Genomic DNA, 27,242 nt, shown 5'->3' with positions numbered 1-27,242 from the left:
TCCTTCCTGGTTAGTACTGGCTGCTCAGGAAGTGACACGAGGCTGGCTCCAGGGGATTATAAATGCTTCTTTGGTTGAAGGGGTCTTCCCTGCCGCCTTGAAGGAGGCGGTGGTGAGACCTCTCCTGAAGAAGCCTTCCCTGGACCCAGCTATTTTGGGAAATTATCGTCCAGTCTCCAACCTTTGCTTTTTAGCGAAGGTTGTGGAGAGTGTGGTTGAATGGCAGCTTCCCCGGCACCTGGAGGAAGCTGTCTATCTAGACCCGTTCCAGTCCGGCTTCCGACCCGGTTACAGCACGGAGACGGCTTTGGTCGCGTTGGTGGATGACCTCTGGAGGGCCAGGGACAGGGGTTGTTCCTCTGCCTTGGTCCTATTAGATCTCTCAGCGGCTTTTGATACCATCGACCATGGTATCCTGCTGCGCCGGTTGGAGGGATTGGGAGTGGGAGGCACCGTTTACCGGTGGTTCTCCTCCTATCTCTCCGACCGGTCGCAGACGGTGTTGACAGGGGGGCAGAGGTCGTCCTCGAGGGGCCTCACTTGTGGGGTACCTCAGGGGTCGATTCTCTTGCCTACCCTGTTCAACATCTACATGAAGCCGCTGGGTGAGGTCATCAGTGGTTTCGGGGTGAGTTATCATCTGTAGGCTGATGATACTCAGCTGTACTTTTCCATCCCGGACCACCCCAACGAAGCTGTCGAAGTGCTGTCCCGGTGCCTGGAAGCCGTACGGGTCTGGATGGGGAGAAACAGACTCAAGCTCAATCCCTCCAAGACGGAGTGGCTGTGGATGCCGGCACCCCGGTACAGTCAGCTGCTCCCGCAGCTGACTGTTGGGGGCGAGTTAGTGGCCCCAAAGGAGGTGGTTCGCAACTTGGGCATCCTCCTGGATGGTCGGCTGTCCTTTGATGAACATCTGGCGGCCGTCACCAGGAGGGCCTTTTACCAAGTTCGCTTGGTTCGCCAGTTGCGTCCCTTCCTTGACCGGGAGGCCTTATGCACAGTCACTCACGCTCTGGTTACGTCTCGGCTGGATTATTGCAATGCTCTCTACATGGGGCTGCCCTTGAGGTGCACCCGGAGGCTGCAGTTAGTCCAGAATGCAGCTGCGCGAGTGGTAATGGGAGCCGCTCGTGGCTCCCATGTAACACCACTGCTCCGTAGTCTGCACTGGCTTCCTGTAGTCTTTCAGGTGCGCTTCAAGATCCTGGTTACCACCTTTAAAGCGCTCCATGGCTTAGGACCCGGGTACTTACGAGACCGCCTGCTGTTACCTTATGCCTCCCATCGACCCGTACGCTCTCACAGAGAGGGCCTTCTCAGGGTGCTGTCCGCCAAACAATGTCGGCTGGCGGCCCCCAGGAGTAGGGCCTTCTCTGTGGGAGCACCGACGCTCTGGAATGAACTCCCCCCCTGGCTTACGTCAAGTGCCTGATCTTCGGACCTTTCGTCGTGAGCTAAAAACTTATTTATTCATTCAAGCAGGACTGGCATAAATAGTGGATTTTAAATTGGGGTTTTAGTAATATTTTAAATTTTTAAATCTTTTAAATTACCGGCCGTTTAGTAATAGTTTATTTTAATTTTTTTTAATTGTATATATTTTGTATTTTATTCCGGCTGTACTGAGTCCTTCGGGAGAAGGGCGGTATAAAAATTTAATAAAATAAAATAAATAAATAAATAAATAAATAAATAAATAAATAAATAAATAAATAAATAAATAAATAAATAAATAAATAAATAAATAAATAAATAAATCGTGGTTACAGGACCACGATTTGGCTGTAAATGCAGGCCATAAATTGAGGACCACATATACTATATACTATATGTACTATATGCTATATATACTATAAGTAGTATATTCCAGAATGCTGAACATACATGCATACATACATTTGATTGCACTGGACAGTTGAGTATGAAAAGCTCTCATTCAGGTAGGAAAAATATTTCCATTTTCTCCAGCTGAAGCTGTTTAGGTATGCTGCTGTTACAAGTCCCATTATTCTCATTCCATCTTATTCTGAGATGGAACATCGCCATCTCAGCTGTGTTGTTTTGAAATTCTGGAGTCAACAAATCTGCAAGGCAACAGGTTGGGAAAAGTTGGCTGAAGTTTGACAGCATGGCTGAAAGTAGCTCCTGGAAGAGGAATTCTTCTGCATTTTCCCTGCTGCCAGTTCTCATACAATTTGATGAATTGCTTTAGAAAGGAGAAGAGTATTTTAGACAAATTCCTGTGGGCAGAATGCGGTCTACTTGCACCTATTTAGTTAAGAAGTGGTCAAAGGGTGTGTCTTGGATGATATAATTATCTCTCCAGCAGTCTACAGCCTTTCTGACTTCCTAGGCTTCAATTATATCCCAAGGAAAGACCTCATGAGGAAACTCCTTTCATGGGCCTTTTTCTCAGTAGTGGTGCTGCTCTCGTGGCTATGGAAGAGGCTGCCCATGAGAAATTGTTGAAGAAGATATTCAGCCAATGGAAATTTTCAGAGAAATCACCCATCGGATTCATAGTTCTGGCATGGCAGAAGAACTGAAAAGAACCAACCAAACCTCAGCCGGCTCTAGATAATTTGAGATTCTAGAATGGAACTTGTTTCTTTCTTTTCACTCTAGTCATTTCACTTTTGTCATTTCTTCTGCCAGAATGATCTAACTCTTCCTCTTTTCCCTCTTCTCTTCGCAGTAGATAAAATATTTCCTCTATCATTTTCTCATCTTTCTTCTCCCAACCCAGTTGGCATGAAGGAGCACATGGTTTCTGATATCCACTACCATCATAACTTTGCCCTTTTTTGCTTTAACTCATGTCATCATGTTGCTGTCACATTATGTTTTGTGACATTTTCCCCCTTCATGGAGCTGGGGTGGACGTGGCCTTTGTGTGACACATCTGGCCTGCGGGCCGCCAGTTTGACACTCCTATGAACTGAACAATGGAGTGATGACCAGATGTCATGCAGCCATGCTTCCGTACACAGTATTCGTTGGTGTTGAAACTGTTGGGAAGAGTGGAGAGAGCAGAGAATATTTCTTATAAGATCAGGATTTGTCACTAGGAAGTGTCAATAATAAAAAGAAGAAGCCAGCAAAAGGAATAATAATGAATGTTAGAAGATGGTGAAGAAGCTTTGGTTTCTTAAAAATGCTGACTCCTAATACTTAACACAGGATGGCCAGCGTAACACCATCCTGCACACATCTTTAGGTTAAATCAGCATTGGTGCAGTGAAAGAGTCTACTTGCATAGCAAGTAGCTTATCCTAATGTTTTAAATGAGACCGATGTATTTTGCTCAGACATTGATTAACAAGTACCATATTGCTAAATAATCACCAAGTCCATGAATGGACTCTAGGGATATTATCTGTACAATGGGAGCTGGTGGAATGTTTGGCCATTGATGAGCTATGATGATGGTTGCTGACCTTTTCATCCAGACACAACAAAAACCTTCCAGCTAACCAAGCAATGGATAAGCAAGCTGGACAAATTGTGGAATCTATCTCCCTTGAAATATGCCAGCCAGGTTAGTGAAATAGTTTTCTGACATAATAGAGTAGACATCTCTTCTCAACTTCTCGGATCTGTTCTAACTTACTTTACTCTGATTCTGTGAGAACAGTGTTATACTACAGTCTGGATGCCCTGGGAGTACAGAATTTTGAATTCTGCTATTTATCAGAATGAGGTATGATTGGTGGCAGATTCTGTCAAGTGAGTCCAGTTAGCCTCTGGCATTCTGTTTTGAACACTGATGCAATATAATAGTGTTACAATACAGCATCCATATTGTCATCTTCATAGATGTGTTAAGACTCAATGTCCTTCCAGATTTTCAGCCTTCAACCTGAGCACGTAATAAAGCTTTATTCCCAAGTATTTTAGCTGCTCCAGACAAGAATATCAGCATTCTGCTCAGCCAATTGGAACAAAAGATCGTGTGTGTGGCTAACTCTGTAGCCAATGCTTGGTCCAGATGTTCTTCCTAAATAATATATTGATGTGAGCAGACAACTAGGGGGAAAAAAGGTTCCTAGTCTGTGGTCAAACTCAGAATGACTTTTTGGTGTCCGCAGCTGGAAGCCTGCCTTGGACAATAAAAAGGAACAGAAGAATCTTGAGGAACAAGTAGGCACTAATTGCACAAAGATGTTTGCTTTTATACTTTTGTCTCTCACTGAAGCACATGGCATTTCCTTTCGGAACTCTCCAAACTGTTTTCAGGGCATAATTACAGACCTATCATTCTACATGCAAAAGGACATGTTTATATAGATGTGCACATCTGCAGCCAAACAAGCATATAAGGAAGGTTTATGAATGAAGTGATTCACACACTTTTAACAGAATGCTGGCCCATTGCTACAGCAAGGAATACACTTCTTTGTAGTCGGGAAACTCCATTTAGGGAAACAGACAATTGCTGTGATATAGCTTTATAATGCACTAAGGTCAGGATAGATATCAATTAAGTTCCAAGCAGACAGGCTCTTGTCTCAAGGATTAGTTTACTTTTCCACATCCTGCTAAGCCATAGCTCAGTTAGCAAGGAAATGGTTGGATTGCTAAGCTTCATTCATGGTTTTCAAACTGCAATAGCCTGGGATAGTACAACATACAAAGCCAAACCAAACCAGTCATATTATAGTTTGGTGTGATGTGAAGTTTGGTTAGAAAATCCCTGATGTAGCATTATGAGACTTATTTAAGTGGACCAGAGCACTGTTCGAGTTGCAGGTTGAAAAGAAACTCGCTGAACTTGTTTCAAAGAAAGAGCAGGATACTAAGCAATAACAGAGACTGATATCAAGGGAATTTTCAGGACAGTTTGGTCTGCTAGCTGCCATATTTGTTTGGCCTTTTCTTTGCTTTTTTTGACAAAAGTGCCTTTGAGGCAGATTATTATTTATTATTTATTAGATTTTTATACCGCCCTTTTCCCGAAGGACTCAGGGCGGTGTACAGCCAAGGATAAAAACTCAATATATATACAATTAAAACCAAAATTTAAAACAGAGCAAATTACAAAAAAAGGCCGACATTAAAATTTGAAATTTAAAAACCCTAAAACAATCAAAACCCAATTAAAATTTAATAAAACTATTAAGCCAGTCCCGCTTGAATAAATAAGTGTGCTTTTAACTCACGGCGAAAGGTCCGAAGATCAGGCACTTGACGTAGGCCAGGGGGAAGTTCGTTCCAGAGTGACGGAGCTCCGACAGAGAAGGCCCTGCTCCTGGGGGCCGCCAGCCGACATTGTTTGGCGGACGGCACCCTAAGAAGACCCTCTCTGTGAGAGCGTACGGGTCGGTGGGAGGCATAAGGTAACAGCAGACGGTCTCGTAAGTACCCGGGTCCTAAGCCATGGAGCGCTTTAAAGGTGGTAACCAAAATCTTGAAGCGCACCCGAAAGACCACAGGAAGCCAGTGCAGACTGCGTAGCAGTGATGTTACGTGGGAGCCACGGGTGGCTCCCGTTACTACTCGCGCAGCCGCATTCTGGACTAACTGCAGCCTCCGAGTGCACCTCAAGGGCAGCCCCATGTAGAGAGCATTGCAATAATCCAACCGAGAAGTGACCAGAGCGTGAGTGACCGTGCATAAGGCATCCTGGTCAAGGAAGGGACGCAACTGGCGAACCAAGCGAACTTGGTAAAAGGCCCTCCTGGAGACGGCCGCCAGGTGTTCATCAAAGGACAGCTGTCCATCCAGGAGGACACCCAAGTTGCGTACCACCTCCTTTGGGGCCAATAACTCGCCCCCAACAGTCAGCTGTGGGTGCAGCTGACTGTACCGGGGTTCCGGCATCCACAGCCACTCCGTCTTGGAGGGATTGAGCTTGAGTCTGTTTCTCCCCATCCAGACCTGTACGGCTTCCAGGCACCGGGACAGTACTTCGACAGCTTCGTTGAGGTGGTCCGGGATGGAAAAGTACAGCTGAGTATCGTCAGCGTACAGATGATAACTCACCCCGAAACCACTGATGACCTCCCCCAGCGGCTTCATATAGATGTTGAACAGGAGAGGCGAGAGAATCGACCCCTGAGGCACCCCACAAGTAAGGCGCCTCACGGACGACCTCTGCCCCCCTGTCAACACCGTCTGCAACCGGCCAGAGAGATAGGAGGAGAACCACCGATAAACGGTGCCCCCCACTCCCAATCCCTCCAACCGGCGCAGCAGGATACCATGGTCGATGGTATCAAAAGCCGCTGAGAGATCTAATAGGACCAAGGCAGAGGAGCAACCCCTATCCCTGGCCCTCCAGAGGTCATCCACCAACGCGACCAAAGCCGTCTCCGTACTATAACCGGGTCGGAAGCCGGACTGGAACGGGTCTAGATAGACAGCGTTATCTAGATAGACAGCAATAATCATTCAAGAGGATGATCATTACATCCTTGTCTACAATAGCTCTGGTTTCTCTGAACCTTTCTGAGCAGACCCTTCTCCAGCACTTATTCCAACTTACATACCTTGGAAACAATAGGACAAGAAGAGTGAGCAGTTCAAGTTCAAAAACCCCAAAAATGTAGAAAGAGAAGAAAGTGTATTAAACACAACCATCCTGAACGGAGGAAATGAGCAAATGAACTTGCATTGTCTTTAGTTTGGTTCAATGACACTAATAATATTAGACTAATTTTTTTAAAATTTAACATTAAGAGTTGACACTTTTTCTTTCTTTTATGACATAACTTCCCTCCCTGACAAAAGGACTACGCACATTCTCAGATTTACCTGACATTGTTTTGACAGAAAATGATGAATGGCATCATTAGTAAATCACGTTACAGAAGCAAAATGAATCTAGCACCTTTTTTTTTTAAGGTGCAGCTACAGCAATTACTGCCAAATTACTTCTAAATTATAGCTTCCACAGCCACAGTTGCCGATGAACAATTGAGAGCAATGATTTTCTGCAGCCCTTTTCAGTTGTCTCCATGCCCAGGGCCTTCCCTCCACCCACGAATGCCCTGACTTCTAAAACCCCTTCCAGAAGTCGGTGATTAGATCCCAACACTGGGGAACAGGGGATAAATGTTCCTCGCAGCTAAGCATTGCCATTCTCTCGTGTATGGAAACTGCTCAGCTAGATAATAAAACAGATCTTAGCTCTGCTGAGATTGAAACTGATCAGCTTTTGGTAGCTGATCACTACTTTTATGGTCATACTGTTTTCTCTTGGCCTTATTTGAAAATAAAGGGCATGGGGGCAAAGAGAAGTTACTCGTGGGACAAATAAATGCCTACCAGTATCAAAAACTTGTTTCTGCTTGCAGCTGGCCTTTTAATTAATAGTTTCCTCCTAGAGTTTCCCCCCCCCTTCTTTTTAAAGTAAGTGGCCTCCTCTTTTTAGGTACTGTTCCTTTAATGATGGTTTTTCTTCCCATTCATTTGCAGAGCCACAACATGCCTGGATTGCAAGGGTCAGGGTTAATTACTATTTCCCATTTTGTCTCCAAAACAACTGCCTGTTAATTAATTTTATGTATTTTATGTATTTGTTTTTTAAAAAATGCACTGCCACATTGCCTTTTAGCTCTCTTTTCCATTTAAAAAAAAATGAACAAAAATAAGAATGATCCATTCCTCTGGCTGCAAAGAGAAAACAATCTGTGTATGACGGAGGAGCTGCCACTCGGTCAACCTTTCCAAATGAGGTTAGAGTGAAGAAAATACTGTGGGACAGAAACAGTCCTTTGACTTCACAGAGAATGTCAGATGAGAAAAAGTCTTGGTCATTTCCTCCTTTTCCACCTCTGCTTTGTATACAGTGACATACCAGAGAGCTTGATGTTTGCCTTCATCTTGATATCTGATCATCAAAGAGAAGGACAAGGATAAATAAAGCAAAACAGTCTTTGGACAATACTTCTATCCCAGGAAGCAAAGGAAAAGCTAAACAGACTTCTTCTGTCACCGTGAAAGAAGTTATTGGTTTCCTTCTTTTCTGTCATTCAGTGGGTGGAAAGCAATTGGTACTCTTGGATTGCCTGAATGGAAACCCAGACAAAACATTCAGCTCAATTTCTCATTGTTAGTTTTCTTTGAATCATTTTTCATCCATTAGGAAAAGAGGCGATGAAGAAGGTTGCAGAGGGATGAGGGGACTGATGTCAAACAAACCAATGCTTCAACCCGTGTGTAAGGAGGCCTTTGTGTGTACATGAGGGCTCCCCAGAATGATTTTGGATTGTGTAGGTGGATGTTCAGTTCTTTGCTGATGTCACAGTACCACTTGCTCAGACTGATCATTGTTCTTGAGAGGCTGGGCTCTACATATACAATTATGACTTAGGCAGGGCAGAAACATGCATAGCGAAGGCTGCACATGGCTCACTTTTGCATCTAGACATGCATATGAAATTTAAAGTATAATAATCTGCTTTGAATTGCACATAATTCTATCCTAGTTTAAAGGATTAAAAAAAGCCCCTAGAATTTCTCTTATGTAGTCTTAAAAATACATCCTATTTATTTAGCCAGTATATTCTGTTCTCTCTACTGTAGAGCTACTATGTTCTCAGACTATCTTCCTGGTGGAGAAAAGTTCTATTCTACCCCAGCAGCCTTTTTATCTCCTGTCCTCTCTGGTTTCACAAGGGTATGATATTTCATAAGCACCTGGTGATTCAGTTAAAATAAGGAACCGGGTGCTTTTTCCAGGCTAACATTCTTAAAAGCTTGGCATTCAGATACAAAACAGATGTTTAGTATGCATCTTGGGGAGGGCAGGCTGTAATTCCAGGAAATCTTACTGGTACAGCCCCGCACATTCAATATTTTATGTAAAATGGCAGAATTTTTTTTTTAAAATACAGTAGCAGTTTTCCTTTTAAATAAATACATTTCTTCTTGAAGAACAGATCTGGATAGGGACACTAAGCTTCAAGTGTTTAGAAGCATTTGAATCAGACCTGCTGGAGGCTTATTGCTTATTAACAAATTTAATAAAAGAATTGCTGATTGATGCAAAGCATCTGTCATGCAGAGATCATTTTAGATTTACCTGTGCCTTCTGGCGCCTAGATTTACCAATGCCCACTGTGTATCAGGGATGCAGCCGTCCAGAGCTCTATTTTCGCCGGCAGAGGCACTGGTTCTTCGCTATTTCCAGGGCAGCCCTGCAGGCCAGATCTAAGCACCCTGTGGACCGGATGCGGTCCCCGGGCCTTGAGTATTACACCCTGGGTTAGATGAAAAGGAATGAACATCCATGCATTTATTTGAAATGTGACTGGACCGGATTAATTCCACTTTAATATTTAGGAGTATTCTTTAGCTAGACAATTAATATGAATGGTCCAATAACTTATTAAGCCATTTTACATAGGAAGCTATCAGTCTTTTAAGGTAGGTCAGATCAAGAGCAGGCACTGTATGGCATCCAGGAATACTACTTTATTTTTACATGATACATTAGTAAAATCTTCAGAGCCTACTCAAAACCTTCACCCTTCCTTATTAAGGGTAATAAGTGCCATTGAACTTAGTCACTAAATGAATGGTTGTAAGTTGAGGAGTAACTGTAGATAAATACAAAATATATTAAACATTTAATTTAAGGACAAATTAAACTAATAATTATGGTTGCATTTCTATATGTGCTTTCCCAGCTCCATTTTAAAAAATCTTTTAAAACTAAATTTATACAAGAAAAAGCAATTGTAAATTAAAAATTTATCTGGCACTTGAATTATTTAATGTATCATATACAACATTTTTGTGCCAGCTAGCTTGTCAGTAATGTTCTTTAGTAGAAATCTCTACTAAAGCAGAGGTCTTAAGGGGTAAAGAGAGTTCCATCTTAATTAAATCCCATTTTAGATATTCTTCATCCTATTTTCTATCCATATTTTTTTTCTGTGCGATCACAGTTCCATTAAACCCTGGATATGTATCTTACATCCACAAATACACTTCAGACTTGTTTCCCTAGGTTTAGAATATTCATTTTGTTTCTTATATTATCATTTCCATCTGTCAGTGAACTACCCTGTTTCCCCTAAAATGAGACTCAACCAGAAAATAAGCCCTAGTATGATTTTTCAGGATGATTGTAATATAAACCCTACCCCAAAAATAAGCCCTAATTAAGATCATCAGCCAGATGGATACATTTAGTACCGTATTTTCCTAAAAGTAAGCATCTTTTGGAGCAAAAATTAATATAAGACCCAGTCTTATTTTGTGGAAAACATGGTAATATCCAGCCACTGACTTATTCACATGTTCCTGTTGATTAATTGAACATGGGGGCAGTCAAAACCAAGTGATGAATGGGTTCTTTCTGATGGTGCAGACGGGGACATGATGACTATGGTGGCAAGAAAGCTCTTAGCACATTCTGGGAAGTGGCAGGTGGGCTCAAACACAAAAAGAAATGGACTGAGAGTTAAGCAGGCTCTCACCAACTAAACACTGGCACATAGGAAGAGGCTATTTTAAGGGGCAAGCAGGCTCTGATCCATGAACGTGAGGAGGCTGCAGATCATCCATCATCCATGATTGCACTTGAGGATCACTAAAATAGCCAGTTTCAGTGGCTAAGGCTGCATTTAGTTGGAGTTGAGAGATTAGCAAAGGAGAACCACATAGACTCCAGGAATGTTTGAGGAGGATTTTTTAAATTTTGTCTGTTTCTTTTTTATACTGTTAAAAGTATTTGGAAATTCACTGTGAGTTTGTGTATTTAACCTCTAAAACTAACAGGAAGTTGTGATGCAATATTCTTGAATTCGATGCGGTTCCAACGTCCATAAAAAGTAGTTTGGATCCACATATAAATTAAGTATCCGTCTCTTAACTAAATGTAGCATGCGGCTAATGTTGCTTCTTTTGGCAAAGTGAACACTTGGACAGCAAGGGCCATCAGTTACTCACCTTGTTGACTGACAATGATTTTCAGGAGTTAGAACTGTTGCTCTATGGGCTTTCAGCAGCCCGTGTCACAATCTGGCATTCTGACAAAATTCTAAAGCTGTTGAGAAACTTCTGATCTACAATTGTTAGTTGACTTAATGCAAGTCTTACTCAATAACTCATTAAAAGTTTTTTAAATAGTGCCTTGAGGCAACATTGAATAGCTTTTTAGTACTGCATACTTACAACCTGTAGAACATACAATCAAGTTCTTTGTTTAAGGTGGCTTTCCCTGCTCTTATATATTATCTTTCCCAGTTTAGCATCTCCAAAAGCACTTGATTTGGGTAAACCAGCTTAAAGGGAAAAGGTGGAACTATCTAAGTTTTATTCTACAGAAGAGATGGGGGATTAGTGGCCCTTTTATGACTTGTGGACTTTAACTCCCAGAATTCCTGAGCCAACTATTCTGGCTCAGGAATTCTGGCAGTTGAAGTCATAAAGGGACCATCATTCCCCACTCTGTTCTAGAGGAAGTGGATTTCCTACTCTGCCTCACCCAGATTCCAGGTGTGAAGGAACTATTCAAGAACAGGATTATCTATCATTCTAGCTCTCTGAGTCACTGGAAAAATTTCACCTGGGAAAACAGTTATAACCAGGTTCCTAAGAACTCAAGTAGGGGAGATGTTAGGATGGAGACCCCAGGGAGGGGTTTTTGTTTTTTTACATTTATATCCCGCCCTTCTCCGAAGACTCAGGGCGGCTTACATTGTGTAAGGCAATAGTCTCATTCTATTTGTATATTTATATACAAAGTCAACTTATCGCCCCCCCAACAATCTGGGTCCTCATTTTACCTACCTTATAAAGGATGGAAGGCTGAGTCAACCTTGGGCCTGGTGGGACTAGAACCTGCAGTAATTGCAGGCAGCTGTGTTTAATAACAGGCTATCTTACAGCCTGAGCCACACCACGGTTTTGGCAGGCTGGTGTGAGTGTTGATGATGGACAATCCACCTATACATTTTCCATGCTATGTGAGATATTTTTTGCATTCAGCTGCAGTCTTTCAGTTTTTCTAAATTGTAGGTGATGCAAGAAGGTGGAGGGGAACCATATCTCCTTAAGACCAACTACTTTTCTAGAATTGCAGAAACCAATACTAAACATCAGCTCAAAGCATCTGTTTGAACACACACAAAGGTATCCACTCCCATAATGATGGATCTCAAGACAATATTGAAAATATTACATATAAAATTGGACACCATGGTTGGATTTGAATGATATTCTTAATATTGGAAGGATTAGAGATTCCATGCAAACATAAATTCCAGTCAGTGAAGCAAAGAGTCTTAGGCTTAACTCTGAAAAGCCTGGCATAACAATAGCACTTATATACCACTTCACTGTGCTTTAAAGCCCTCTCTGAACAGTTTACAGAGTCAGCATATTTCCCCCAACAATCTGTGTCCTCATTTTACCCACCTCAGAAAGATGGAATGCTGAGCCAAACTTGAGCCAGTGAGAATTGAACTGCTAGCAGTTGGCAGTATTAGCCTGAAATACTGCATTTTGATCACTGCATCACCAGGGCATTGTTGTTGATTCATCTGTCCATATATGTGTTTGTTTGTCTGTGTGTGTATATATAAAATACAATCCACCAGCATGACCTAACAAACTGTTTCTAAACCCAGTGAATAAGGAAAGTAGATCAATAGAGAGACTGGCTGAAAAACTCACTGCTAAGGTCAGGCAGCAGATGGCACACCTTTCAAAACCCCAAGCCATGCCTATTGTTACCTGATAGGCAATTTAGAAGGGGGCCAACTGCATTTTTCGGAATTTTTCTTGAAGCTTCATCGTATAAGATATCAGGGAATGGGCTGGAAAGCAGGGTTGCTTATATCAATTATAACCCAGAATTACAAAGCTGCTACCCATAAAGCACTCATAACAAATTGAGATTGATGAATGATGCTAATGCTAGCTTTCAAAGCAGCACTCCACATAACTCTCCAGATGCTTAATCCTTTATTCAATTGACTTGGAAGAAAACTCTCAGACATGACTTGGTAGAATAAATTTTTATAGCAGACAAGAATGAGGTCTTGGTACAATGGTTGATAGCCTACAGCCTACTGCAGATCAAAGCATTTAGGATCTTGGCCTATACAGTTGGGCTTAAACCCTATGTTTCTTTGTCTACCTTTCCAAAGCAGTCGACATGTAGTAATATAAGCCAATGAGCTAAACAATTGGATTCTCTTCATTGTAGTGTTCCTTGCAGAGAGTATCAGGATTTCTACAATTAACAGGAAGGGGTCTTGATAATCCCTTCCAACACTAGACTTTTTCTGATTCTATGGCATGACCAAGATTTCTTTGTTCCCTTAAATGGCAATTTTTGCACCTGAGCAGCCAAAGCTATATGATTAGGTTATTTTTTTATATTATTATTATTATAACATACCTACGGATACCAACTGAAGACTTAAAAAAATGCGAAACACATTGAGCATAGACTGGAGCCTAAGAGAACATAATGTTGTTTGTGCTATATGATTGACTCAAAATGTTTTATATAAAAAGAAAACGGTATACAGCCAATGTGGAGCTGATTCCGTGTTGGAAGTTCTGCTGTCAATTAAGTTTCACTAGTATATTTATGAATATGCAGAGCAGTAGGTTTGTGTACGTTTTTATATATTATTTACAGAAGGTTGCCATGCCTGCTGAAGAATTGCTAAGTGGAAGCAGTAACTGGCATATGTTCTGGATTGAGCGATGTTAGCCTCTCCCCACACACCAGTCACCACCAGAGGCATTGAAATTTAGTCTGAATGTCCTTTACTTTAGAGTTGTTCTACTCTTTTGAATCCTCTGACTCCAGAGTTGGGAATGTGAGGATCAGAGCCCTACATTCTCTTGATGCAACCCCTTTAAAGTTTACAAGTATAACTGCTCTATCTCTTCCAGGAAGGGAAATTAAAGAGCAAAGGAAGAATGTGACTGTTCACTTCTTTTAGTTTATGATGTACAATAAGATGCAGGCTTCTCCTAGTCCCTTGGGGCAAGTCACAAACACAGATTAGCAAAGCATTGATTTAATTGTCTCTTCCCCCAGGAAAACTGCAGCATGCCTGTTTAAAGTTAACCTTAACAAGGATTCTTATATCAAAGGAGCATCACCCCTACATTTGCAGAGTACTTTTGAAATATTTTACAGATGGATCAAAAAGGGCAAGCTAAAGTTGTTTAATCAGCTCTCTGACTTTTGAAGTTTCTTTCACACAACTGAGATTGTAGCTAGATTTTGTCTCAAATGTCAGAGTCTGTAGTATGCTTTTCAGAAATAGTGTTATGCATGCACAATATTCAGTATTTGTGATAACAGTCGTCCTGGTAGGAGGTGGCAAGGAATGGGTTAGCTGACCAAGTGGTGAAATGTGTGTTGGGATGTCGCAATGCAAATGTCCCTTATATTTGTGTGTATACCACAGTGCAAGTACAAAAGGCTAAAGCTTGCATCACGACATCATGACACACCTTTCTACATTTTTGTCATTGTGGTTAGGAACAGACACCTGTGATTCCACATTCTTGGAAAGGCTCAGAAGCTCAGCATAATAGCCCATTTGGTATTGTGGTGAAAATCGTTTAACGCCAATGTTTTTATAGTTCTTTTCTCAATCTGATCAATTCTCTTTTTAAATACTATGGAATTCAGCACTCTAAACACTGGAACTATACTACTATCCCGGCTTGGTAGATAACCATAATAGGCCAGATCAATAACACATATTATTCCTGTAATAGAAGAAAATCTTTGGACCAGATTTAGGTTAATCCAAAAGAGAACTGGGATGTATCAGCAGATTATTAAACTTTTTAAAATACTCATGCTAATGGAATATATTTTTTAAAAGTCTCTCTCACACAAACATATATGCATATCAAGGGAGGGGTATTGGGGCTAACTAGTTGTTGGAATGACTGTTTATTCTGGGACTAGTAAATTTTTATATTCATTTTTAAGGTGGATTTATTTTTGATAGAAGCTGTTAATGAAAGGTAGAGAGTCACCTATCAGGAAAGTTGCATCAATTTAATTCCTGTATCAGTATGTTGATTGCAGGACCTTTAAATTACCTTTTAAATAGATGATCTTAAAACTAACTTCCATCTTAGTTCCGTTTTTGTACCCACAATTGATTCTCCTTTGGATTCTTATGACCTGCATTTCTAAAAAAAAAACCTAAAACTTTATTTCCTTTCTAAATAATATTATACTGTAAACATTTTGCTTTCCTTTCTGGGTGTTTTTTTAACCAACTAAAATTAACTTTAGAGTGGGGTGGGCTCCTTTACTTTTATTAATCTTGAATTAGGCCAGGATAATTTTAGAATATTTTATTTATTTTTATCCCACCATTATTATTATTATTATAAATAACTTAAGGTGGCAAAACATACTTAATATTCCTTTCTCCTCCAATTTTCTCCATCATAACAATCCTGTGGCATGGATTGGGCTGTAACCAATCAGTTTTCATACCAAAGGCAAGACTAGAAGTCACAGTCTCCCAGTTTTTAGCCTGGTGCCTTAACCACTGGGTGAAGTAGAAAAGATATTGTTAGATGCTAGAGTGGTCAGTGTAACCAAAACACACTGTTGGTACTATAGTACATATGGACATCAAACATGTAATTATTTAGTGAAAGAGTATTATATCTGATCGGCTTGGAAAATTTTTCAGTTAGGTGCAATGCATATGCATATACTTTTGTGTTGCACTTATGTAATTCTTAATATTTTTACTAATTTGCAAATTTACTAATTTGTTTAATAAATGCATCACACTCAAATTTGGTCCTGTTCCAAAGAATATTTTTAAAACTTTAAAATTTTAAGACTAAACATTATTTCTGACTTTTGAGAAACCCTTAGGAATTAGGAAATCTATTCTTTAAAAAGCACTAAAATAGTACATAAATCTACTATGTGGATGCTAAATTACATGATTGTTCCACATACATATAATATCTGTTTTGGGGTTGGAGGGAGCATGTTAAGACATGCATCATGATGATACTGTATAATGTAAAATAATGTGGACAGCATGTCACAAATTATATAATCCTGTCATTTTTATGACATCAAGACATATGTGTCGCTTTAATGTTATCATGCCTACAGTATGTACATCTATGGCAACTGTTGCAGTAATTTATTCACAGTGTAAATAAAATTTAGTTCAATAAACAGTAAAGTTAGCCTGCTATTTCTGGGCACCTATTATTTTTGAAGCATTGGCAAACTCTTTATTATAAAAACAAATGAAATATTATCCTTGATCTGACAAACAAATGTATAAAAACTGCAGTGCATTGAGCAATACTTAGGCAAAATGCTACACATAAGATTTCTGGAAGATACCTTTGATATGTTCCTGTTTATATTGTGCAGGTCTTGACAAATCAGTAGTCAAGCCACCCATTTTTCAATCCCAGGATTTAGATTCTTCTTACTAGTGTTGGATTTAGAGCATCAAAGGCTTCACTGTACTGAGGAACAGTTTGGATTACTTAAAACATGCACGCAGATGCATTTTATATAGTTGTGTAATAGGTCCCAAATAGCAGGCAAAATTTTCATATTTCAGTCATATTCAGATCTATTTAAACTGTGTAGACATGAAAAACATTTTCATAATTTTGGGTGGGAAAAACTGATTTTTAAAATGTTAAAAACATAATGGAGCCTGAAGTCTAAAGTATGCTGTATTTAGCAGTTGATCCATTATAATTCGAGGAAATGAATTGTAAGAAGTACAAATAGCGGTACAGTTATATAAAACTAAAGATGTACAGTTGTGATTTGTAAGTCACCTGTTCCTCAAGATTCCAATAAATAGAAATCTTGGACTCATTTTTCTGGATCGGTAAGAAATCAGTACTCATAGACTCATTATTCCCCCAAATATATGGGTACTTGGAATTATATTTAGTAGCAATTATAACAGATACATTGACTTAATGCAACCCATAGAATATTTGTTCTAAAATATTATCCTCATTATATTATAAATAGGAAATATTTATTCAGTAGTACCCACATTGCTCTGGGCATCCATGGAAGATCTATTATTGCACTTGTTGCAAGAAGATCAGATCTAGATAAATTTATCTAACCCAAGTATTTTAAGTTCACTGCCTTATTAGTACGTGCACTACTTATTTGTATACCATGATATATAATCTGACAATCCAGTATGGTCATACAGAGTGAGTACCCAAGTGAGTTTCTTTGTGCCTGTGGATATTTTTGGATTATTAAAAATACTGTGCATGCTATTACAAAAAGGAGGGAAGGCAAAATTATAAGGTTGAAAAAGAAATAATCAATTTTAGACATTAAACACAAGGGCGCCGAGCCCCAGAATACAGAACTACCACATTGGCTTTGCCAGCATGACCATCAATGAGTCTAAAAGACCATTTGATCGTACACTGGAAAAAAAATAAAATCATGCACATATACACATATACAAATCAATATTGCTGTAACAGAGGAATATGCATCTATATTCAGAAGCCACTGTGTGCGTGCACGCATTGCATGAAGTATAACAGAAACCAGAGACCGCCCAAATACATCAGTGCTTTCCTCTTATACCAATTTTTTTCCTATCCACCCAACACACTAGCCTTCACATTCACTCCTCATCCTTTGCTGGCATCCTTGAACAGCTCAAACTTTCATTACTATCGCTACCCTCTCCTTACTTTTACAGAGGGTTGGAGTTGCCTTCATTCCCACTCACTTTCTCTTTTCTGGCACTTGGAAGGTTTTGCTTCCAATCAAGCTTACATCTAGAGAAACTCTCTGGTCTCATCTTGATGTGAAAGGCATTAACAGGATTTCAAGATGAAAGGTGGAGGATTTGGTTGCATTTAGAAAACATCACTACCCATTGAAATATTTGTTTTTTTCCCTTTATATACAATTTGAAAACTTAAAGAGGAAAGAGACCCAACGACTATTCAGGTACCCCTATGCATATGTGTTGCATATTTCAAAGGCTTCAGTGTACCACATACAGCAAGCAATGCATGTAGAGAACTACACGAGGCTCAGCTTTCTTGATCCGAAGAATTTTCTGAATATGTAATATTCATATGTTGTACAATTCCCATTGAAATTCCGTATTGAAAAGAGAGCTTTCGAATAATGATCCATATTTGTAACAAGAGCTCTTGAGAAATTAAGTTATAGGGTATTCAAGGGCATTCTTAAACCCTTGTTCTGAATCACACAGTACTTTCTGAAGCAATGTAACTAATAATAGGGGGGAAAAATCCTATCCTCCATTTCACTTTTATTAGCTGCCAAATACCTTAGCCTGTGGGTCTCATTTGTTTTTGTTTGTGTAATCATTAAGTGGTGGCCTTTTTAGTCCTTCTTTAATCAACATGGCAGAAGTATCTCCATGCTACATTTGGTACTCATGTGCTGTTTTTTCCCTCTTCCATTAAACAGAGCAAAACAAAACACCGGCCGGATAATGGAACCAATTCAAGTTCAGCTGCACAAGTTCACCAATTATGTTGTCTATCACTTTCTGTATCAGTGCTTCAGTGTTTCTCAAACTTGGCAACTTTAAGACCTATAGACTCCCAGATTTCTGGGACCAAAAAATACATCCTCATTCAGCTATATTACCCTACCTTTAATCTGAATGCAGAAGATCCCACTTTAAATATAAGCAGCTGATTTCTTTCACTACTTTAATTCCTTGTTTGGGCATTAATGTATTGAGACGTTCATCAAAAATGATGATCATTAGTTGACAGTGGTTTATTTGCTTAGCAGCCCTGATAATCAATCATCAGGTTTCACCACTTGTCTTGTGGCATTTCATTTCATCACTAGGTATATGTAATAGTATAATTCCTTACACAAGTTTATTAATGGCATATTTATTTGAGTGGGTTCCACTATAAATAGAATCTATATATTTTTTAGCAAGAGGGTTTATTATTCCATTAGCTGTTTGCTTTCCTTTCCAAAAATCTCAGTCAAAGAAAAGCTAAGATTGGGGAATCATGAAAACAGTATTCTTTCTTTCTTCCTTAGAATAGCTGATCTTTCAAGGTCAAATAAAGGGCTTTGGATGAGATGTTGCATCTGTCTTTCTAATCCAAGAGAACTTGTTTACCTCTGGCCTCACCTGACTTATGCACAGAGATATTGAAACTATTAAAATGCCACCACATTAAATAAATATTTGATACTTGGTATACTCATGATCTCCACTTCTTTGATTATTTAGGAGGTGGGGTGGAAAAGAAGAGTCATCATCAGTATTTGATTATTCGTCCAATGAATAATCAAATACTGTGGCCAAAATAATAGAAGATCCTTTGACAGACTTCACACATGCCATTTTGCTAAATCGAGATAATGTTATCCATCTACCCATATAAATTCCAATCTACTAATTGATTTCATTTCTATCATTCAACATCTCTGTCTTCATATCTCCTCCTTCTTTAAATACTTTACTACCATACCTTTTTTTTTGGTTTTCTTTCTCAATAAAAAAAAACACTTTCCTGAAAAAAAAAAATTGATTGGCTATATTTACACAATATACTCAGTGGTGGGATTCAATTTTTTTTACTACCGGTTCTATGGGCGTGGCATGGCTTGGTGGGCATGGCAGGGGAAGGATACTGTAAAATCTCCATTCCCTCCCCATTCTAGGGGAAGGTTAGTGCAAAATCCCCATTTCCTCCCGATCAGCTGGGACTCGGGAGGCAGAGAATAGATGGGGGCGGGGCCAGTCAGAGGTGGTATTTACCGGTTCTCTGAACAACTCAAAATTTCCACTACAGGTTCTCCAGAACTAGTCAGAACCTGCTGAAACCCACCTCTGAATGTACTAATTCTAAAGCCATCTTAACAAAATGGGACTTCTATATTCACATAATGTGTTATATCCAAGCAATATGACTTAATATGACTGCGCTGTATTGCTTGGGCACAACATGGTTGATGTTGTGATAATGTTTGGGTTTTCATAGCATGCAGAAACAAACACTTCCCAACCCATTCTAGCCTAAGCTAGCATTTTGTGTGAGCCAGGTCATTGTGTTTCTTTCTCTTTTTCCCTCTCTGGCTCCCTCCTGAACACCTCACTAGAGCTTCTGCTCTTTTTGATAAATTTATCAAAGCTGCATTTCTTAACTTTTTATTTTCCTCCCAGGTTTAATACTGAAATATCAGGACAACACCCTGTATTATTATGAGCAAAACCAGCCCAAGAGAAGTGAAAGCATCACCCAGATTCATATAAGTAGCTTTCAGAGACCTGTTTTCAGAGTAGGTGTGGGATCTTGGTGGTGGAAGCCTGGGATGTGAGCAAAGACGCAAACCATACTAATCCTTGTTGTGCTTGCCTGGCATGGATAGTGGCATTTACGGTATATTCTCAGCAGTGAGACTATAATTTCTGGTGGAAGTCTTTTCTTTCCTGTGATTGAATTAAGCTCAGATCACAAAAGAAAAGAGATGCATCAACAACTAAAAAGAACATATGTTTGGAAGCACAAGGCCCATATACAGCTGAATTCTCCTTCACATATTTTAATAATCCCAAGATTAGAAATGGAGAAATTCCACTGGCAGCTAAATATCTGCTTGTAGAATGCAAGGATATTTTATACACATATTAAATAGAACATAGTTGCTAAGGGCAGTGTAAAGTTTTGTGGATATCGTTAGCATGTATTTTCTTTATCTAATTTTGTCATTTCAGATTTTACATTCAAATGTTGGGGCGGAAAAAATTGGTGACTTATTAGTTCTTAATATGATCCTATATGCCTTCGGGTATATTTTCAAAATGTAAATTTCTATGCTTTTTAATTCTGAGCCTAAAACCTTTTTCCAAAACAAATGATGGAGCTATTAATTGCCCTGAGTCAACCACATACTGTATATTCATGATTAAACTAGAATTTGGACTCTTAAAAATGCAAAATGTAGTCCATGAATAAACAATAATCATGGACTTTTCTTCACTGGAGTAGTTTCATTTATAGCACGACGAAATAAATTTAGACAGAAAACCTAAGTTGGAGAAATGTTATTCATAACCTCATTTCTTAACTTTGTGTGAAATGTTGTACAGTAAGACGGCCTTCCATTATCTCAGCAGGAGCTGATCCAGAATTTCCAAAACAAGTAAGAGACCATCATAATTTGGCTGAAATTTTCTTGGCTGGAAATATGAAAACTTCCACAGTTTTACTATGATAGCTGTAACATTACAAAGTGCAACAAGTCTATCTTGTGGAAATGGAGAGGTCTCCAAGTCATGTTCTTATCTTTGAGCAAACACTAACTGGATTAAAAGTGTAAAGTTTTTAGGTCAGATATGACTGATTCTGTATAATCACACTAGTTTCACATAGCAAAAAAAGGTCAATTGCTTTATTTGGCACAGTGGTTAAAGTGCAATATGGAAGACACCATACTAAACAGCAGAGACATCACCCTGCCAAAAAAGTGCGTATAGTCAAGGCTATGGTTTTCCCAGTTGCAATGTATGGCTGTGAAAGTTGGACCATAAGAAAGGCTGAGCGCCAAAGAATTGAGGCCTTTGAACTCTGGTGCTAGAGAAGTCTCCTGCGAGTCTCTTGGACTGCAAGGTGATCAAATTGGTAAGTCCTAGAGGAGATCAACCCTGACTGCTCTTTAAAAAGCCAGATCCTGAAGATGAAACTGAAATACTTTGGCCACCTAATGAGAAGGAAGGACTCACTGGAGAAGAGCCTAATGCTGGGAAAGTTTGAGGGCAAAAGTAGAAGGGGACAACAGAGAATGAAGTGGCTGGATGGAGTCACTGAAACAGTAGGTGTGAACTTATATGGACTCCAGAGGATGGTAGGGGACTGGAAGGCCTGGAGGAACATTATCCATGGGGTTGCAATGGGTTGGACATGACTTCAAATCTAACAACAACAAATGGCAGACAAAATCTACCCACAGTCTGGAGTTCAATTCTGACTGGGCTCCAGGTTGACTAAGCTTTCTATCCTTCCAAGATTGGTAAATGAGGCCTCAGTTTGCGGGGAGGGGGGCAATATGCAAATAATGCTTCTACATTGCAAACTGCCCAGGCAATGCTGTAAAGAGCTACGGGATGGTATACAAGCCTAAATGCTATTGTTGGTGCTATATCAATTGCTGATCCAGTTTTAGTGAAGTTAATTCATATTATTGTGATGAACTGGGTTTACTTACAGCCAGAATGGTTTCTGACTTTTCTGGCTGGAACTGCCAAAACTGTAGCTCAGGAAGAACTTGAAGGCCATATCTGAGTTACTGAAGTAGCAGATGAACATTATGACAGACTATGAATTACAGTTCATTTCCACCACTCGGTTCAGCCTTAGATCCTACTATTTGAGATCTCTGGACAATATCAACTAATTAAAAAATGATACTTCTTGCCTATGTACAAAGGCTTCCCATCACTTCTGTCCTCTTTTATCCAGACTTGAGTTTAGATTTAAGATTTCCAGAGACATTGGTTTAACTTTAAGATGGCCTTAGGCAGTCATAGATATATCATACCAAAAACACATTTACTGAGTCAGGAATGCGAGGGATTTGCCTGCTATGATGGAATCAAATAGTAAAATAAACAGGAGGGGGCTGCTGAAAATGGCTGCCCTGCATCACATTTCTCTTCCATTTGATGCTTGCCATAATATACAGTACCTCACATTCTGGCAATGTTCCAATGTTCCAGTTGTCAACAGCAGCCAATTATATGGACATGTGCACAGTTAACACTGCAATAATGTCATCTGGGGAAAGTTGTCCTAGTCCACGTCAAGCCTACATCTGAATGGTTACAGATATGATTGTGGAAAGCTGTCCTAGATATTAGAGAAGAAAGAAGACAATTTAGCACAGCTTCAGCATCATATAGGAGAGGAGGAAACAAACACATACTCTTTGAAGCACACCAGTCTACTCTTGATCTCGGTACCTGAGGAGTAAAAGGTAGTTCATAGTTCAGCATTGAAGGAAAACATTACGGTTAATACATGCCATAATGTTTATTTCCATCTGATTGAAGCATAGTATGTTCAATTCCCCCTCCTCTTCTTAATCAATTTATTTAGGCAAGCATTACATAATTATCTTTACTTTCCAACAAGACTCATATACAGCCTTTCATTAGACTATGACTTCTGAGACAGTGACTTGCTCTTCATAATGATCTGTGGGATGTTATAAATCTGGCTATAATTATACAGTCACCTTGTCTGACTGAATTTAAATTTTGAAAAGGCTGGCTCCAGTTAATCATGTCGACTGCCTCTGTTTCCTATCTGTTTTCATCATAAGGCAGCACCTGTTCTCAATAAATTATACACAGAGTAACTCCTTGAAAACAGCTCTCTCCCCACATCCCTGTCAAACATCCTCCCTCCCTCCCTCTCGCACACACACGCACACACACAGCAAAAAGCTATCCTCTCAAGTGCTCTTTATCATTTGGAATCTGATCGGCAAACTAATTTAAAGTATTAATATACATGCACCTAAGAGTAGAATAGAAACACCATAAGAGGGAAACAATTCATGCTAAATATTATGGAAGGAAGTTTTCCTTCTATATTCCAATCAGATTTGGTTATGTGACAGGCTGATATAAACAATTAATACCCTCTAGATTTGCCAGCCATTTGAGGTAGGCCAAGTGAAGAAGCAGACACCACAGGGAATCCTGGAATGTTTGATTGATCAATTAATGCTATCAAGTCATTTCTGGCTCTTAGCAACCATATAAATAGATGTTTAATATTTTCTATCCATATGGTTTTCTTATTAAAAATAGCATTTGCCATTGCTTTCTCTCTGTATGAATTTATGTTTTTACCGTTATCACTAAAGTGATCAACCCCACCCCCCAGCATCTTCTTATAACATAGGCCCCGGCTTGCTTTAGCTGGGCAGCTGCTTATGACCTTCATATTATGGGTTAGGTTATTTTGAGGTGAGGTTATTTTGAGTTTCTTTCTCAAGCTTCATTCACTTCTTAATATCCCTTCTTAACAGCTTATTCCTTTCTTTTTTTTTTCTCCATTAATCTTTCATACATGCCCCAAGGTAATCTCAAAATTTCTTTACAAGATTGATCTAATTTCCATTTGAAGGTTATGATTCTATACCACACAGACAAAGCAGATGGTGTCTACAGAGGCCACTCTGGGAGTGGGCCACTCTTGCTATGTATGATTGATGGTGGAATATTGTAGCAATTTAATCATGGGAGAATCAAAGTTGGGAGCATTAGGAAGAGAGGAAACTAATGACAGGTTGCCTGAAGAATGGGGTGGTTCCATTTACCTTGAAAGAGATGGTAGTGCCTTCTCAATAAGACTTTACTGAATCCAATGATTTTCAACAACTGTTGAAGGGCTTCAGCTTTCCTTTCGGAGGAAGGTGACTGGGAAGGTAGCTGGGTTGCCGTTTCAGAGGATCCTGCATTATCTAGAACTTTTTTATTTGAGTTTCATGCTAGGAAGTAGTTACAGAACCTACACTGATTGCATCTATTTATGATCATGGAGGTGCTGAGATGGAGCCATGGAGCCATGTAGATGGAGCTGGCCTTCCTTGAATTCTCAGTAGATTTTTGATACCATAAATCATGGTATATTTCTGGACTAGTGGGAAGTCAGAGTGGGAGGCCCTGAGGACTTTTCTTTTCTTTTGTTTTGTTTTTTGATGGTGATGGTTTTCATCCTGTCTCTAACTGTGTTTTGAATCTATGATGATAGGAGGAGAAAGATCAAGTCCAAAGTTCCTGATTCTTCACACTCTTCCTGTTTAATATCAACCTGAGGCTGCTAGTCAAAGTCATCTCTTGGTTCAGACTCAGGTATCATCAGTTTGTAGAAAATACTTACTTGTATATCTCAACTTCAGGATGGCCAAATGATGCTTATTAAGATCAATTTTAGTAAGACCGAATGGGTATTGGGGGAACCAAGGTCTGGAGAACTTTCACCTATAGTATTGGATGGGATCATACTTCCCTGTTCAGTCTTGTTCAATGAGCAGGTGCCAACTGTAGCCAGAAAGGCCTTTGCACACATCTTCTATATGCTAGTTATGTTTATTCCTCATAATCACTGTGCAGCCCTTTATAATGTCTTATAATGTGCAGAGAAGAGTGACAAAGATGATCAAGGGACTGGAAGCTAAAGCATATGAAGAACGGTTGCTGGAATTGGATATGTCTAGTTTGATGAAAAGATGGACTAGGTGTGATATGACAGCAGTGTTCCAATATCTCAGGGCCTGCCACAAAGAAGAGGGAGTCAACCTCCAAAGCACCTGAAGAAGCAATGGATGGAAACTCTTCTTTTTAAGAAGAGATCAGGCAACCATTTGTCTGAAATGGTATAGGGATTCCTGCCTATAGAGGGTTGGACTAGAAGATCTCCAAGGTCTCTTCCTACTCTTTAATTCTGCATTCTGTATGTGGATACTGCAATGCACTCTACATGGAGTTCCTCTTGAGTTAAGGTGAGTTAAGGGATCTTTTGGAATGGAAATGATTGTGGGCTGTCCTTCCAAATATATTTTTATTTATTTAGTTAGTTAGTTAGTTAGTTGAGTACATATTAGATAATATATATAAGTATAAGCATGAATTGAATACATAAAATGAATACAATTAAAGGGAACATTAGGACAGGGACGGGAGGCACTCTGGTGCTCTTATGCACACCCCTTACAGACCTCTTAGGAATGGGATGAGATCAACAGTAGCCAGTCTAAGGTTAAAATTTTGGGGGGTTTGGGATAAAACTACAGAGTCAGGTAGTGCATTCCAGGCATTGACCACTCTGTTGCTGAAGTCATATTTTCTGCAATCGAGTTTGGAGCGGTTCACTTTAAGTTTGCATCTATTGTGTGCTCATGTATTGTTGTGGTTGAAGCTGAAGTAGTCATTGACAGGTAGGACATTGTAGCAGATGATTTTGTGAGCTATACTTAGATCATACTGAAGGCGGCGTAATTCTAAATTTTCTAAGCCCAAAGTTTCAAGTCTGTGGCATAAGGTATTTTGTTGCGAGCAGAGGAGTGGAGGACTCTTCTTGTGAAATATTTCTGGACACATTCAATTGTATTAATGTCCAATATGCAGTGCAGGTTCCAGACAGATGAGCTGTATTTGAGAAGTGGTCTAGCAAATGTTTTGTATGCTCTGGTTAGTAGTGTAATCTTACTGGAGAAGAAGCTATGCAAGATTAGGTTGGGCTTTGGCACTTAGATCATTTGATATGCTTTTTTTTATTGTTGTTCCTTACCCATAGGAGATAGGCTGCGTTATAAAAATGATAAATAAATAAAACAATTAAAATAAAATAAAATATATAAAAATAGTAATGAAATAAATAAAGGATTTTCTATAAAAAATACTGAAATTGTTTTTTACGTTGCTTGACATATGTGTATGCTTCGTCTTGCTGCCAGATAAAGCCTTTTATTGGTTATTTGTGTGTGTTTGTACTAAAAATTATGCACAAATGTGTTTCTTTGGACATCAATACAGAAAAGCAAAAGAAAAGTCAAGGCTTTGGAATATAAGCCTAATCTTTCTTTGCCCCTTTTCAAAAGGTTTTCAATCAGCTTGCTTTTTAATTTATATTTTATTGAGGAAAAATGCACACCTGTAACTTAGCACTTGCGGTAAAGACGTTTTATTAGCAAAGGAATGTCTGACTAGTTACTGGAACACCATATGAATTTTGCCATGTTTTTGTGTTGAAATTCCTCCCCTCTCTGTGGTATTAAATCCCATCAAATTGCTTGATTGTAGGGCAAGGAGGGAGAGCTGAGAGAGAACAATAACACTGGTGTAGAGAGCTTGTTAGGGTTTGTTTGCTAATTTCACGGAAAGTGATCGTTAAAAAAGAAAGTAAAGTAGATTTATTAGGGATGTGACTTTGAAATATTGAGTCAGCTTCTGTTCTCTGTATGACAATCTGTTCCCTTACTGTGAGAAAAGGCGAATGAGCCTTGATTCTATCACTCAGAGGCAAGAACAAAGAATCAGCATTTGCTGGGACCCGTCCATATGGGTTTACTATGAAATGGTCATGGGTCCCTCCTTCATTCTTACTGAGCATCTTCACAACTTCATTAGAAAACCATTTTTCTCTTTGTAGATTTTGCTATCGCCTTCCAAAGTGCAGATAATGAGACTCTGGGGGTGGGGGGGGGGGAGGGAATGAACAGTAACACAATCACCACT

Source organism: Ahaetulla prasina, chromosome 2 (genome assembly GCF_028640845.1).
Source record: "Ahaetulla prasina isolate Xishuangbanna chromosome 2, ASM2864084v1, whole genome shotgun sequence".
Lineage (NCBI taxonomy): Eukaryota > Metazoa > Chordata > Lepidosauria > Squamata > Colubridae > Ahaetulla > Ahaetulla prasina.
The sequence above is the reverse complement of the archived record's forward strand: the minus strand, read 5'-3'. Positions refer to the sequence as shown.